This window comes from Pleuronectes platessa, chromosome 10 (genome assembly GCF_947347685.1).
Source record: "Pleuronectes platessa chromosome 10, fPlePla1.1, whole genome shotgun sequence".
Taxonomy (NCBI): domain Eukaryota; kingdom Metazoa; phylum Chordata; class Actinopteri; order Pleuronectiformes; family Pleuronectidae; genus Pleuronectes; species Pleuronectes platessa.
In genome coordinates, this window is record NC_070635.1 from 22,576,475 (window position 1) to 22,594,140 (window position 17,666).

General features: G+C 43.1%; 1 protein-coding gene across 1 annotated transcript in view; it reads left to right on the plus strand.

Moving 5' to 3' along the window:
• znf407 (zinc finger protein 407) overlaps positions 1-17,666 on the plus strand; it is a 147,990-nt gene that overhangs the window by 46,267 nt on the left and 84,057 nt on the right. The gene's annotated exons all lie outside the window — the stretch shown is intronic.

Below are 17,666 nucleotides of genomic sequence, written 5' to 3' on the forward strand. Positions count from 1 at the left end.
TGACACATTAGTCGTAGCCAGGGCTATCGTTGTAAAAAAAAAAAGTTGGGTAAACTATCGCTTTCAGGGCAGCTCTCTCACACTGTTATTTAAAAGGTGTATGGACTTCAGTCACCCATACACAAGACTATATAGGAGACAAGAACAACTGAAATCGAGTCATAAATACATTAGCATTTTATTGTACTATTCTAATTGTTGTTGTTCATTTGTGCTGGTGTGGGATAAACAAAATTCTAATTTTACCTTAATGGACATGTGATAATAACAGATAACAACATATACAGAGTGCATTTAATGTGTAAATGGCTAAATTAATATCCAGCCAGCATCATTGGAAATTCAGTTTAGAATCTAATTGTTAGCATTTGATCAACCAGTAACCAGCGTGCGTTTACCCCCGACTACAGCCCCGGTCGTACCCTTTCTATTTATTTAATAATTTGATGTCTCTTTCTCTGACTGAGCTCTTCTCACCAAGAAATCAATTCTGTGTTTTCCATGTTGAATTCTCAGCATAAGTACATCTGCAGTCATGATATTATTCATAGCTTTTTTTATTTCTCTGTAGGGCAATCAGTTTACCTTCACTGACACGTAAATGGACTACATGTATTTGTCTTACACTTTCAAGAGTTAATGATTTTCACATTTTTAGCTTTATTTTACTGGTTTATAGGGCTTGCATGCAAGTGACTGTTGAGGTGCGACCGTTGCACAAACACACAGAGAATATGTTATATTCAATAACACAGAAAAGGGTGGGGGAGCTATGACCTCAGCCCCTTGTCATAATCAGTCAAACAATATCCAGCATCAATACAAATTGTGTTATACATACTGAATGATTTAGTTTTTCATGTTTTTTAGATCAGATTTATAACTAGCACCAGCATCTTACTATAGACTTATACAGTGTATTCATGTGGTCCAGTTGACGGTAGTCCTCAAAAAACAACAACTCAAAACTAGGATGGGCTATCATAGTTCATCAGTGACATTACATGATATCATATGTGGAAAGGTCATTTCAGTCTCACAGCATCTGCCGCTGTGCAAAGTGCTTGACAATAATTTGGATCGCTCATCTTAAAAAACATCATTTTGTGTTCGTATGAAAAGTGCTCTGCTGTTTCTATCATCCTGGTATGAAGTGTCCCTTTCGCGGTGCCCGCTCCGATGGCATCTGCTTTGCCTTAGAGGAGAGCTCGGCGATTTGCACTGACGGACGTGGTCGACTCATCACGCAGAGCTAATTTACTTTAAGTTCTGCCGCATTTGTGTTACTTCAGATCTGCCACGGGATCACGTTGACGTTGCTATAGCATGCCGTTGTTTTGTTTTGGGGACGAAGAAAGCCAAACACCAGGATAAGGCGTGATGAGTAATGCTCTCTGACAGACAGGGCCTGTTGTTGGTGGACATAGCTGGCACTGGCAGAGACTGTGACTGTGTGTGTGTGTGTGTGACCAGCAGTTGCCATGACTTGAAGTATAAATGGAAGATGGTTTTTCCATGGATTTGTTTTGATTGTTTTCAGACACTCTCACAAAGCTTTTCAGAGCCATGAAACCAACTGTTGAATGTGCTTAAAACCTTTGAGCACTCTTCAGCCATTGTTTGGATTTACATGGATTACATTGCTTTGCTTAAATAAGATTACACTTAGCAACTGGGCTGATATGCCTGGTTGGGTATATGGTCAAAAGACTTCTGCATGTTTTATAGTCATCTTAAATTTATGATGGAGTGTTCATAGTGCCGTGATTAGTCAGTCTGTAACATTAGACTACTATGTCACTGATAAGGGCCACAACAACATTAGAAAAAAAAGGTCTGTGCTTTACAAAGTTATGTGTCTCCCTGGGGAACATTTTTTATGAAATTATGCTGTGCAATTCAAAAGTAACCAACCAGCCGGTGTCATCACCGTTGATCCTCCTCTATTATGCGAAATAATTCCTCCTAGCTCTCGAGACAAACCAGCTAGTTAGCTGGGTGGTTTGATATTGTGTGTTGGCTTAATTAAAGGAGAACTATAAACAAAAGGAGCTAAGTAGGTAAATTTGATAGCAACAGTTGATTCTTCATTGTCATCAACTGGACATTGGGATTTAAAAAGTGACATGAAATTAATAAACGCGCCAAACCTGAGCAGTTATGTAGGAAATGATCAGATCTTCATTGACATTTTATTCAAAGTTTATACTCAAATTCACAGATGTCATTTTTTAAGCACTGGGGTCTTGGATGGATTTTTACTTGCAGTATAATCCATAGTTTATCTATTTACCCACACTCAATGGAAAATAATCCATAAAACATGATGATACTCGGTTGAATCACAGTTTAAGTTCAAGGGAAGAGTCGTTTTATAAACCCATTGAGCGACCTTCTCAAATAGGACTTTGTCTAATGCTGTGGTCTCATTGAACCAAACACACAGAGAGATCCTTCCCTGCTTTAAAATAAGTCCTTTTAATCAACTAGGTGTAAAGAAAACCTCTCCAGTTAATATTCTGCCCTTGCAGCCAAGCATAAAGTGATTCTAAGCTGCTGGCCTGTTCCGTTTTGTGAAGAATTCATCGCTTCCTACGACACTCTGTGCAGATGTTGAAGAACTGTTTATCTAGTTAACACATGTCAGTTGACGCTCAAAAAACCCTTCTGTCTAATTAGAGACAGGCGTGATTGTTGTCTGTCTCATAATGAGAAATCATGAAAGCCTCTTATTTCTCTCCAGTGCCATTTGATATTTCACTGTGTCAACAAATCAACAAGGGACAAGTTTTAAGGCAGCACTTTAAACAGGGTCCCCCTCCTTTTTTTTTTTTTTACATGCCCTGTCAATTACACTGTGGCAGTAGCCCTGCAGATACAGCAGATTGTGATGCTGGCTGGCTGACTGGGTGACTGCTGGGTGGCTGACTTGGTGGCTGACTGGCTTGTCATTTGGAAACATATGAAATATGATTTACATTGAGAGCATGTTGTAGCAAACCCTAGCCCACGGTATGCATATTCCTCCATTGTTTGTGACAGTTGGTTGTACCTGCGCCGGGGGAAGAGCGCCAAGTAGGCATCCGACTTTGCATTTCAGTGGCTGAGCTCAGGGTCAGGAGCACATCTGGTTGACTGGGAGGTTTGTGTGTGGTGTATCATTTCTGTGTTTCAGATTCCATAACTCGCACACACGAATGCACAACGACACACACACACACACACACACACACACACTGACACACACACACGCACACATTCACAAGCTCACTTGTTGCTGTGCAGCCGAAGCCTGTGTGCATAAAGCAGCAGCCGCGGCACACAAACGGCAAACCCGGCACACCGGTGCACTCCTACACAAACAAACAAACACACCTGCTGCTCCTGGCAAGTCGCTCTGACAATCAGCCGAAGGAGGGAAGGCAAACAAAACAAACAGTTTAATTTACATGACAGTAGCCTGCTTTACATTAGCATGCTGAGGCAATGATAGAGTGAAGCTCTGCTGGAAACAGCAGGTAATGAAAAGTGATGGTCCTATTTGCGGTGTACTGTAAGTACAGGAATGGGAAGCTCGAGCAGTCAGAACTAATAGCGAGCACTATGTTGCATGTCTCCAAGACGTGGTTGTAAAAATAAAAAACGTACCCCTGAGTCTTTTCTAAAATAACAAATTTTCAGCATTGCAGAATAAATATGAGCAATTTGTTATTGTGAAGAATTGAAGATATGTACATGTGTTAAGTGAAGAGAGGAGTGTGTGTGTGCTTTCCTTATTTATTAATCTATTTATTTTTTGCTTTTCTTGTTCCCCCAAACTTTCCTCTTTCCGACAGCACATGAAATGTTTATGCAGTTTGTGCAAAAAAAACAATTCATGTGCAATTTTAACGAGCAATTAACTTCATCAATAAATAAGTAAACAGTGTTTTGGCCGGTTTGTAATTGTGCAGAATGGTATGTGTGTCTTGAGACTGCTCTATTTGTACTTGATAAGTTTTATGTCTGTGGACATTTATGCCCAGTATGCACATGAGTGTTTGTGTGGCTGGTGAATGTGCAAATGTTGCATGCCTGTTTGTGTTTTTGTTATAGATAATAACACACACTTCTCATGTCACGTGTTTGTAGTAATACTATTTATGTCTGTCTGTTCATGATTTTGTGTGTGTGTGAGTGTGTGTGCTGGCTCCAGTGGTCTGCTCCTCATGTAAAGAGATAGCATCTTCCCACAACAGATCAATAAGGGAATATTTCTAGAATCCCTGCCTCTGTCTCCGATTTTAACCAAACCATGTGAGTCCGTGTCAGTGGGGGAGTCTGTGTGAGCGTGTGAGTGTGTGAGTGTGTGCGAATGTGAAGAATACTCAGACTGACAACCGTACTTATGCCCTGGTGGTTGGGTTGAACTCAGCTGCCATTAGTAGACCTATTGGCATATTATCAGACACACAAAAGGCATTTAGCCACATTTAGTTTCGCCTCCTCAGTGAGACTCTAACCATGCGGGTTAGATTTGTGTTTCCCATTTTGCTTGATTCCCATTCATCAATCAGCACAAAAGCTCTCTTGACATCACATGAACAATCTTTGGATCATGTGATATCGTTTCATCCTGTTAAAATATGGGCAAAAATACATGCTTCTCTTGTCCTTTACATCCACACACTTACTCTACTGCAGGTAAAAAATATATTGACACACATATGGGTACATGGATACACACTGTCTTGCACATGCAAATCTCCTCCACCCCCACACTTCACCTAGCTCACGTTTACTTGCTCTAAATTGTCCTAAAGGGACGCAGCCACAGATGATTTATGGTGCCAGATATGATTAGATCCCATGTATTTTTATACAATGGAAGCTTTTTTTATTTGCAAGTGGCGCCTTAAGTGGGAGCCAGTAGTCATTAACGACTGAATAAACAACGTGTTCCCTACTAAAATATAGCTTTGTGTGTCCTTCTCGTGACTGTCGTGGCACAAGCACCTTGGCAACATAGTACAGGCTGCTGTGAGGGAATTTGAAAATATTTATCCAAGAATGTATAATATGTCTGCAGAAGGCCGACATGTGTCAGAACGTATGGAACAGTCTCAGGCATTTTCTAGTAAATTAAAGCCCAAATTAGCTTTTCTTGAAGGGCATGTAAGTGTCCTTCACTGGATTATTGGCAGATTATTGAGAGTGTAATAGGAGGGAAAACATGTATGAATTAATCAATCTATGAGTCCTTTATGATACTTGGACTAAATTGTTTCTTTTTTGTTTCCCTCGCAAAAAAACTGATGAAGTTGTCATTCTTGAATCCTTTGCTTTTAGTATTCATGTTCAGTTTTAATGCAATATGCATATACTTAATAAATGTACCAATACTAGTGATCAATAAGCTTTTTTTCTGGGACATTTTCTGTGTATCTCACAGGTTGCCAAGCGTTATGCCTTGGATTTGGTTGTTGTTTGGTCCAAAACCACTAAATATATTCAATAGTCAATTGTTGAACCAAACAAGCAAGAAAAAAAAACAGCAAATCATGTCATTTATGAAGGTGGAACAAGGACATTTCTGACAGATTGAAGAGTTATTCATGGGCAGATATAACTTGGTAGTTTCCTAAGTGCTTGAAAAACAAGCCAGGGAAATACTGGGAAAAGATGTGCACAGTGTGTTAGTGAAAGCTGTTTCCATGTATTTCATGTTGTAAACTATGTGTTAACTTTATCGACACTGTGTTTGCTCATGAGAGTATTCCTACCTTCCTACATCCTTTATGTCTCACAGTTTGAACACACAGAGTTCGAGGTTAGCCTCAAATTCAGCTCAGCCCAGCTCACAGATAATTGTCAACAAAATTGATCCACCTATTTCTTTTTTTTACTCTGCTCAGATTTTTCCACCCCCCACCCACCTCCCAGAGACACTTCCCTTCACTCCCTCAGTCCACTCTCCTCTGCCTCTGTCCTTCTCTTTTCATCCTCAGCTAGATAAGCCTGCCTCGACTGCCAAGAGCACCGAGTATCACTGCCTGCTTCCCCCCCCTCCTCTTATGTTCTTCTCACAGTGCGCTGAAGCCATGTCGCAATTTCTCAGGGAGTTTTGATGCCTGGATGTCTCCTGTCTGGGTCCATCTCGTCTGAGCCGCAGCGAAGGCCCTATACGATCTGAACTGCGCTGCCTCGCTGCAGGTCAGCCTTCACGGCCGATTAGTGTCGAAGCGCCACTTTGGTCACAAGTTGTCGGGAGCGCTTATCGTGAAGATCAACAGCGATCAGTCTCGCTGGTGCGCCCTCTCTCTCCCTCTCTTTCTCTCTCTGAGTCCTCTGCCGCTACTCCCTCTTTCTCTCTCCTTTCTGTTTTCTGCCCTCTCCCCTTTTGGCATTATCCCCCGTCTCCTTCATGTTCCCCAACCTCAAATCACTACATTTCCATCTATGTATTATCATTGTCATCTTTCCTTTCTCCCACCTCCCAGTGCTGTGTCTGTTGCAGGCGAAAGACACAATGTTCTTTAACATTCACAGAATTGTCTGGCTATTATCATGGCTGCTTTTCAGGTGTTTCCTGGGAGAGTAAGCAAGTCTCACAACTTTTTTTAACAAAAAGGTACATTTTCTAATAAATTAGCAATTTTTCAAGCTTGTATAAGAAATTTTGACAAAAAAATAAAAAATAAACAGGAGAACTTTCAAAATAGGGTGTAATCTATTGATTTAACTCTGTCTCGCCAAACTGTAATCTTTGTTTCGGGGTTGAATTGTTTCTTAGTTTTTACCTATGTGCCTCCTTTGTGATCAATTTTTCACTGAATTGTCTTCTTGCCCTACCCAATGCTGTTTACTGTTTGTCCACTTCAGTAGAGACAGATTCAATTTGTATACTTTCCTCCCCCCATTCGGATCCCTCCATCCCGCTCCTCTTGGTGTCTCTGCGCCGTCAGGCCTTGTCTGTGGCGAGAGCGGAGACGAGTCATGTTTGGCCTGTCAGTGTGGCTGCTAGTGTCAGTATCTGGAGCGGCTGGTTCCTCTGACAGCGCTAGAGGGGCTGCTGGTCCTAGCAGAGTGCAGCCGTCACCCCGTGACACGCTCAGTGTCACCGATCCCCTCCGTCTGGTGACATGGCGTCCCCTCCTCCTCCGCCAGTCCTCGTCTGTGCCCGCCACTCCGCCCCCCACCCCCCAGCAGTGGCCTTTTCACTGCCACTCTACAGTCACTCACTCACCAAGTCAGTCACTTACTTACTGCCTCGCTGAGGAGTCTTTAGTACGAATTGACCTACATGTGTTTTTGAAAGCTGATACCAGCAGTCTTGGATTGATGTGTTCACTGTTGATGTTCACTCTTCCATCTTTATCTCTTACCTTTTTCAAGTAGAACTCATCCTAACGAAATATAACATCAAATCATTTAATATTTCTTGTATTGTCTTTTTTTAAGCCTTCAGCCTTTAGGATGCAACGACTGAGATAGAGAACAATAAACAAGGTGATACAATCAAAAGTACAGACAGATAGATAGATAGATAGCCTCTGTGCAAAGCAGGACTAAATATGTGTGTGATTTAATCTGGCCTTGGCGAGTCTGCAGGGATGACAAATGGATGCTCACTATGAAACCCCCTCATCCAAGAGACAGTATTAGTTTTTGCTTTAATTACCAGCAGCAGTAATGTTTCCTATCCATAACTGTCGGCCTGCTAGAATGCAGCCTGGCAGAGGGGTGAGGGCCTTGTCTCTTCTCTCAGTGGGCCTCCTGTCTCCCCCCACACCCACACCCCCAATCCGTCTATCCTCTCTCTCCCTTTTCCCCCTATTTCACTCCCCCTCCTCCTTCTCCCTCACCACCTTCCCTCCCTCCCCCTCTCCGCGCCTGCCGCATCTTTCATTTCAATATTTCAATATTTATGCCTCATCTGAGAAAGTTCAAAGTCACAGTAAGGAGGCATAACTTTCTCTCGCCTCCCCGCCGACAGCGCAGGACCCTGCCTGGTGGACAGGACGGGTGACGGCTGGTCTCCCCTCCCCTCTGATGGTCATCGGTGACAGAGAGAGGAGAGAGGCCTGAATCTGGGAGTTTGTTGCAAAGACATACAGTTTAACCATTCTTGTTTTAGGGCTAATAGTGACACTGACCATTTTGTTGTGCTATTCTCCCCAAAAATGTGTGAAAAAGTTGAAAACAGGTGCTCAGATTAATATTTAATATTTCAGGTTGAAGCCATTATCAGTCTATATTGGTATGGCACAAGACGCCCTCAGCCAATATTACGTTTCACAGCATGTGAACCTCAAAGGTCCAGAGGTCCTGTGGGTGCCCATGTTATTCATGTCTGAGTCCATGTCTGTGCGTGTGTGTGTGTGTGTGTACAAATTATTCTGCAGCTCTAACTGACCATCCCTTTAAAAAAACCCAGAGCCAGTTTAATAAATAAAGTGTCTGACAAGTCCGTCCTTTGCCATAAAGATCTCTGACAGCTGCCGTCTGGTAATAGATTAGCCTAATTACAGCCTCCCTGAGTTTAGATCACAACGTCACGTACTCAGCCTGTCGCTCTAATAGCCATTACAGCTACTACTCTCCACTCCCCTCCTCTTGATGTAAAGTTGTTAAAAAAAAAATAAGAGGGAGGAAAAAAAAGGAAAAAGTGATAAGGAAAAGGTCGTCCTCATTTGCATGCAAGCCTTCATTAGAATATGCGAATATGCTAAGGACCGGAGCTGGCGCTTTGCATGTGCAGGTGATGAATGGCCAGTGCATCGCAGAATAGGCCGAGATGGAGGCTTCGTCACCCTCATCTGCATAGCACACTTTATTTACTTATTTATATATTTATTCATTTACTTTTGAGTGCTTGGTCTCTGTGATACATCTCACATCCGTAGATGGCGAGTGAGGTGGACCTTTGCAAATTCCCTCTTTCCTCCCCCCCGCCACAACACTCACACACACTTCAACAAGAAGCGGCTTCATTGAAAGGCTCTATATGAAATAACTTAAACAGCGTTTGGACGGCTCGTACTGCAAAGCCTTTGTGTTTGTTTACCACTTGCGTTTCAGTTACGATAAGGCATTAGAAAAGGTAGAAATTGTCTTATTGAGCGCTGTTTCAACCTGTGGAACATGAGACAGAGCGTGAGTGGTGGGAGGGAGGCCAGCGCTTGTTTGAGTGAAACCTTGCGCAGTGTTTTTTTCTCCTCTTTTTTTCCCGGCGAGGGTGGGGCGGGGTTTGTGAGGTGGAGGGCAAGTTTCCAGAGAGAAACTCTTCTCCTCACTCTTCTCTGTTGTCAGGGCGGCAGATGGTGGGTGTCAAGACAACGGCAGCGATAGCCAAACAAAGACATCCTTTGTGTGTGTGTGTGTGTGTGTGTGTGTGTGTGTGTGTGTGTGTGTGTGTGTGTGTGTGTGTGTGTGTGTGTGTGTGTGTGTGTGTGTGTGTGTGTGTGTGTGTGTGTGTGTGTGTGTGTGTGTGTGTGTGTGTGTGTGCACATACTTTCTGAGAGATGTAGAAGTTCACAAGCTATGAGTAGGAGGCAACAGCATCTATAATAACACTTGAACGGTGTATTGTGTAAACTCCTAAGCTCTACTCTTACCCTATCTCCAGAAAGTCCACTGTTTTGTGTGATTTGAGACAGAGGACACCTTCCTGTACCTCAGTGCAAGTACTCAACAACTTAGTCCTGTGTAAGAAAAAGTACTTCTTCTATTTCATCAGCTGAAGAGGCTGACAGATGTCACATTTGCAGTCCGACCCACAGACTGCAAACTTCCACTCTCTGCAGTCGTTTCCCCTCCATCAACAGTTATGGTTCTTTGAGCCTAATAAGTCATTGTTTGATAGGATTGCTGAATATTAGATTAGTACCATAGCGGTTTATTTTGCTCCTCTGGAGTGTGACCTTAGCTGCCCTTCACAGGCGCGGGAGGATAATGAGAGTGGTAGCTGGCCGACAGACAGGCCTGACATCCCAGCTACGCCCTTCACTCAGCTGGCTGAGGAAAAATGTCAATACGGGGCCTTATGTTTTATGGATTATCTGCTTTAGCAAAACTATAGTGAGAGAAATACAACTCTCGCTTGTCATGTTGCCTCAGTTCTTTTTAATGTGCGAGACCACTCACCAAAACAACAGCGATAGAAATTAGAGGCTGTCTTCCGTGTTTGTTTCTTTTCAATTTTCACTCCCTTCACCTTTCTCTCCTCAGTCTTTGCATCTTCCAATCATTCAGGTTTGAACAGGGTGACCTGGCGCTCTTTGATTAACCAAAACCTATTTCCCCGAGCCATAGTTTAGGGATTTTGACATGTGTTTGATTTTGAATTTACATTTGGCACGCAGCTTTACTAACACAATGTAGCGTGCACATCATGAATGACGGCTGCTATTATAGCACTTGTACTTTTATTTCCGGGGACTTAATTATTTATTAAAAAAACTCTGCGCCTTTCTCTTCTCGTCTTTTTGACTCAGTCTTTCTTCACCCTCTTCTTCATACATTTAATTTGTTCTCAGAGGACAGGCAGATAGACTGTACAGTAAACAGGCTGAATAAATCATGTTTGGGCTTTTTATCCTTGTGTCTGTGTTTGTGTGCATATGTTTGGGGGGTGGGGGGTATCTGGGATACACTTCGTTTTTATACCCACGAGGCACAGTAGAGGCTTGCTGTTGTAAACGGACCCCAGTGCAGCCCTTTTATCCACAGTTTAATCTGCCCACTGGGGGCCAGAGAGAGGTCGGTCCCTGAAGGAGCACAAGGGGGAGAGACAGAGGTGAGAGGGTTGCTGGTGTCTTACCCCTAAATTAGAGTCCTTTATAAGGAGATGAGGTTTCTTCTTATAATTAAACTCTAGCAAAAATGGCAGTGGTCATCTTTAAAAAAAACGGTTAAGGTTACACCAGTATATCATCTGCAATATCGCCCATGCTAACATAATGTAGAAACTTCTCTGAGCATCATTCTATCATTTTAGAGGTTGTGAGTAAAGCTTGTATGCAACATATTCAGTAGTAAACCAAATTTTATTCTCTTGAAGAGCATTTCAAATAAATTGTATCGATACTCTTTGTCCCTCTGCTGCAAAGAATGCTGTTTAGGCAGGAATAAATGTTTTTAAACCATAAACAATTACATTTAATGCTATTATTGCTAATATCACCACAGAATGGAAGGATTATTTTATGCATCACATTATCTCAAGTTGTTACCTTTAATCCAAACACACTCTCAATACAGACGTTGAAAATGCTATCAGTCAAACCCCGCTACCGATGATCATGTTTTGCTGCCGTAGCAGTTTTTTCGGCCGTATAAAGATATGTTAAATAATTTTGCTTAGTGCTACATTTAGTGGCAAAACATGCTTAACAGCACTGAAACCCAAATGGGCTCTTTTTTATTCTCCACTCCCCACCCTTCACCTCTTTTCCCAGCATACACCACCCACACCTGAGGAGACCTTAGGAACATAAGGAAACCTGCATTACAAATTACTGCACATCATAGAAATTGTGCAGCAAGCTTTTTAAAATACCAGCGCTGCCAGTGAGGCGCTTTGTAATTTATCCCTTCACGGCTGTTAGCTGCGCCGCGCAACGGTGATTTATTTGGTTTAAGAGAAGTTTTGTTTAGAGAGATAATGAGCAGGACTTCTCTTTAATGATTTAACACGGCGCAGCGGAAAGGAGAGGGGGGGAAGAAAGCACATATATTTTTCATATCTTTAACTGCACTGCGGAGAGGAAGGGAAGGAAGGAGAGAGAGATGCATTAGCAAGGGAAGCTAACTGCCTTTAACAACCAGCATTTTTGATTCATTTTGTTTTGTTGTGTAGAATGAGACTTTTTCACCCCCTCATAACGGAGCAGTATTTTAGTATGTTATGTATTTCATTGAAAATGTTTCTCAGGACATGTTCCATCTTCATAGCGAATAGAAGTTTTTTTTTCTTCCATCTATAAAAGTGAATTGTATTTGTGCTGATTCCACACATTGTGCCAGCTCTCACGAGTCTATTTGGAAAAGTGCTACTTGTGTAACTGTCTGTACCTTATTCTTCCTATACACCTCTTCCTTTCATCTTGACACCAAATACAGTATTATTCTTTCTTGTTCAGCATTTTCAAGTTCCTCGCCTCACTTAGGATTTGAATCCCAAATTAAAGCAGTTAATTAGAAAATATAATGAAGCTGAGCAGCATAATATGCAAACGGTGCTATGATGCTCAGAGCTGGGGGCTCCGCAACACTGAAACTGCCATCGGCGCATAACGATGATGATATCAATAATAGATTACTTCATCAATCGCCTTTCTCTTGAAGATGGAAATGCACTGTTGGGAAGGGACCGAATTTTTATTTTTCATTATTGTAATTTTTTTTTTTTTTCTCCCTTCCTCCCTCCCTTTCCCGTAGCTTGGAAATGTCTGTTTCATCTCACATTAGGGTGTGCTCTGCATAAATGCAGGTGGAACTTGCTCTCCCTCTAAATGATCCTTTAATGGAACAGTGTGCACTGGAGCTGGGAACTCTATGGGGCGCTGCCACTGTCGATGAGAACTTTGCCTCAATCAATCCGTCAAGCCCCATCACCTGCCTCAGCAGATGATCCAAAAACCCCTTTGGAGAGGCAAAGTGAGCTTTTTATGTACCTCCTCTAAGACTAGAGGACACACTCACACACGCGCACACAGGCATGCACGCTGGAGCGGTGTCATCGTAAGTGAGAGGTGTCTGTTTCACTCAGAGGCTTGACGTTGATCCGTCGTCAGAGAAACACTTTGCCTCTCTTTTATTTTTATCAAGATCATCTTAGAATAGATCAAGTGCTTGCTTTGCTCTGGCACGGGGATAAAAACAAGATCAATTCTGATGTTTTATTTATTTATTTTCCTCCCCAATATCTGTTACATTATGGGATGGTTCCATAAGCGGATCTCTTAGAAGCCCAAGCAATATTGATGCGAAGTCGCCTCTCGCTCCCGTCAAACGAAGCGACAGAAGCACAAACTGCATTTGCCTGAGCTCCTCTCTCCCAAGTTCACATTCACTCCGACTTATCCCGATACTCCATCATGATTTTTCATATTCTTTTTATTTCCCCTCCTTCTCTCCAGTGGCTTTTCTTACTCTGTCCTTCCATCACCATCTATCTCCACATCTGCAAATTTGACACCACATTTAGTTCACCCTATCTACTGCTATAGGCCTGCGTGTAGAACATCCATTAAACTGTAGCCTGTAAACTCAGCAGAATCCTCAGTCCTCCTTCTTGATGTCTTCCTGTCTGTCTCTCTGTCACGGAGGCAGTCGCTCCATCTGTCAATAAATGTCTTATCTCTCGACTTCTTGTTCCTGTCTGTTTATCTGTCTGTCTGACTTGTCGGCAGCTGTCTCAGCGCTCCAGGGTTGCTGTCAGCCAAGTGTTGGTTTCTGTTCTTCTGTCAGTTCACCTGCCTGTCAAAGCTGCTCAGATTAAACATGTCAACTTACCTCCAGGTTTCCTGCTTCTCCAGGATGGGTTTATGAAAAAATAAACAAGGAAGAAGCACCAATGTGTTTACTCGGAAGACTGACTTAGTTGTGGCATTGTTAAACATTGTTTTTTTTAATGCTAAGGATCTACCTGTTCAATTTTTAATATCGTATGCGGGTGCAGTATCCTAAAGATGCATTAAATATGCTTATATATCTGTAGCATTTCCTTTTAGCTTTTGTTTCTACATTTGACCGCATTTCCAATAAATCCATATGGTTCTCATGTTCCCACATGAGAATTGGGTTCAACAATGCGAAGGCCTTCACTGTGGAAGATGGGGATTGAAGAATAGACACAATGGTAGAAAATAGGAGTGAGGGAGGTTTGGCAGGCAGGGGGTGGAAATAAGACACAGTGGAGAAATAGACAGGAAAGAGACATTGTTGAGATGAGTGGTCGGAGAAGGCGTAGATGGAAGTGAGGGTAGATGGAGGAAGCTGAGATGGCAGAGGAGACGGAGGGAGGAGTGTGCGGGGGGAGCTACCTGCTGCTGATGGCAGTCAGAGTCAGTGAGGGATGGAGGGCGATCCAGCTGTGACATTAAAGCAGCAGGTGGAGGCCATCATTAGGACTGGCACAGGAGGCTGGATGAGCCCGCACACACTCATTTCTCTGGGGCCCAGCAGACCACTGCAGAGAGTGTGTGCGTGTATGTGTGTGTGTCTACTCAAAAAGAGCTGCAGCAATAGTCCCATAACTTCAGAGCCCATCCCCATGCACCTCGCTTTTCATCTTTCCCCCACGGAACCTCTCTGCTTCCCAAGGTTTCGCCTGGCGAGGGTTGAGTGGTTCCTACATCTGGTAGCTCTCCCGTAATGGCTTTTCTGTTGCCTTTTAACCATTTACAATACAGGAGTTTGTCCTGCTTCAGCTTCATTTTTCACCACATGGCTTATTCTATGATGTGTTTACGTTGCGGTGGCACACAGCAGGCAGCAAACTAGATGTTCAATTGGTTTCAAGGGGAAAATTAACAATTGCCCCCTAACTTTTGCCTTCTGCAGCGTACGTGCACCAACATTTTGTCAGAATAGCTGGTCATTGTAATGTAAGGGAAACAATTTTTTAGTAACACACTTCTAGAGGTGAAATGACAAGCTGAGTCATTGTGTCCATGGACTATAAGCTTTTGTTGTCTTTGGCATTTCCCATGCCAGTCTTTTACCTGATGCCATCTGCTGTGGCATTTTTTAAGGCAGCAGTGCAAGTACAGAGATGTCAGAATCAAGCGATAGACTACAGTACCTTTGTCCTCTTTAACCTTTCAAGGGTAGCTGTCAAAACCTGGACAAAAACAACTTAAAGTTACTCAAGAGAAAGTGTGTCATATCTGACCTGGCTCCATCCCAGCATGCCTTGTTGTGCACAGCTTTCCAGAACGGGTGTGTGTGATATTTGGGGGTTGGTGCCGGGCTACGGTACATCTAAGATGAGTGGTGCTCCAGGCTTTTTCTTAGATCTCCCATCCCTTCTGGACCTGTGGATGGGCCTATCCAGGAACACCATTAGGCAAATTAAGTTGTTTGTATCAAATATTGACATGTTATCTCTTCATCGTCAGGCAGCGGGAGGGAAGAGAGAGAGAAAGATTGTAACTGTGGGTAATTGAGCCGTGTCTCCCCTGCTTATCGGTAAAGCTCCGGCACGTCACGGACCTAACGAGCTGTGGCGCGCCGATTAGTCTGAAGGGAAAGTCGAACGTGAAACACCAGAGCCGCCGTCGTTCTTTTCTTTTTCTTTTTCTTTTTTTCCATATCTGCAATGGATATTATGAGCCTCCCTGGAGGGCAGAGGCACAGCCTTATTAGTTCAATTCATGGGGGGGAAGTGAATTGATATGGATGAATGGCATGTTAAAGTATCCCTTTGTTACAATAACCATCAAGGCTGATGGTTCTGGCTGATGATGCAGCCCAAGGCAGCAGGACGACAAGCTGAGGCCTTGACCTGGATGGCAGAGGATGCACACACACCAAGGGCAGGGGGCTGATTACACACTGCCTTAAACAAATGGATTTGCCCCTTTAACATTTAGATATGGGATCTGTGTGTGTGTGTGTGTGTTTGCACACAGGTGTGTTTGTGTGCATGTACGCTTGAGTGATAGGGGACTGCAGGTTTTTTGTGAGTGCAGATTGTTATTGTATGAACTGTGTGTGTGGGTCACATGCATTCTATCTCAACATTATCAGAAATAATTTTCTGTGTATCTGATCATCACATGACAAATTGCTACTTGTATATTTGTCAGAATTACCCTTTTGTGTGCAGTTATTGGGTGTTGTGAGTGTTGCTGTACAATACTATGAACATGTGTGCACGAGTGTGTGTGTGCAGTCTGTGCCAGGTGGCTCCACAGGGCATTTCCTATCTTCCACTCGTGCCACTCTGAGAATAATCCAGTGAAAAAAATAGGCGAGATGAGAATCTCACAACATGCCAGTTTGATTTGTACCCCTTACTATCAAAGAAAGCTAATTAAAATCATATTTTGCATATGTCTTGTCTTTCATGCGCATATGCAAATTGCCCCTGTTGCCTTTCAGCACTCTGTAATTAGGTTTATGAAGGACAGCTGTAATACATAATTAACAGAAATGTTTGCAAGCTCTTTTTTTTTCCCCACGTCTAAACACGACGACTTAAACAAGCACATGTGAAGTGTTCCACGGCCGGGCGTTTCTCTCAAATATATTGATTCATTCCTTTACCCTTCTCAGAAAAATCTTAATTATGCTGTTTGTTTATTTATAGATGATGCCGTCAGTCATAGGCACTTCCAGTGGGCCGGGGAAGCTCAGCATTTTGATCTTGCCAGTCTGCCTGATTGGAGTTTACAAGATTTAGTCATCGCTCGCTCCCAGTTTAACTCCGAGGCAACATTCTGGACGGGTGGATGGATTGAGCTAGAGAAGACTGAGAAAATGCAGAGTGATGATAACGAGGCAAAACAGTGGAACGTTTGAATATTTATGTGGTGGTGTTAGTTAGCGTCCGCCTCAGGGGCCTCGATGACGGACGGGACTCTGGGGCCATGATGGGATGTAGGACACAGCCGTGTGTCTGTGTGTCTGTGTGTGTGTGTGTGTGTATGTGTGTGTGAGTGTGTGTCCAGACGTTGGCAGAGGGGTTGAGGAAGATAGTTGACATAGCGTCATAAATGGTGAAATAATTATGCTTTTGCTTCATGATAGACTGACTTTTAAAGTTAGAAGTTACTCTGCAGGAAGGCACAGACAGGCTCGCCAGAGAGAAAACAGAATAATGCTCCAGACGGGAAAAGGAAACGTGAAAGGAAGAGAAGAAATGGTCGTGGAATCATGGAGGAGAGGAGGACCCGGTCGTGCGCAGCGACAGTGCCAGCCACATGACTGTCGGTTCAACTCCCTCAGCCTCTTTCATGTAGCTCCATCCTCAGCTCTCAGATGTGGTCATTGTCCCTCAGCTGCACAATAATGGGAAGTGATGGGTGCTAAATGAAAAGGCCAGGGGATGAAAACACTGGTGAAGCAGCTTGGATGTCGGAGTAGTTATTCTTGTCATCCGTTCATTATGTTTTCATATGCTGTTTAGGAGACACGGTAAACTCAAGGCCCTCAACAAAGTCAGGACGCTGTGGTCACTGTGGAGCGATGGTAACCTGGTTATTTTTGACTGTGTGTGCGTGCAGCCACATGTACTGTAGATCCGTGTGCATGTGAATCCTTGCACATAGTTGTGTGACACATTGATGTACTACATGTGGCACCCTCTGATTCTCCCTCTGCTGTCTGACCAAAAAGGTGCTAGTTACACAAAGAAAACAGACACACACACACACACACTCTCCACTTTACACTCTTGTGGTATAGAAAAGTTTCTGTGTAAATTCTGTCTGCTTTGCTGGTCTGTCATCGATTAACAGAACAATAGTTATTCCTCCAGATCCCTGTTTTTGGCAGCTTACATTTGCTGCTCTGAAAACTCAATTCAGGTCAAGGAATGTAAGAGAAGGATGGATTTGTGTTCCTATGTTATTGTTGGAAAATAGAAGTAAATAGAAGACAAGCAACAGATGCTACATTTGATTAAGGTGAAACACCAAAGACACCACATCTTTCTGTTTTACAGCTCATTGCTGGAA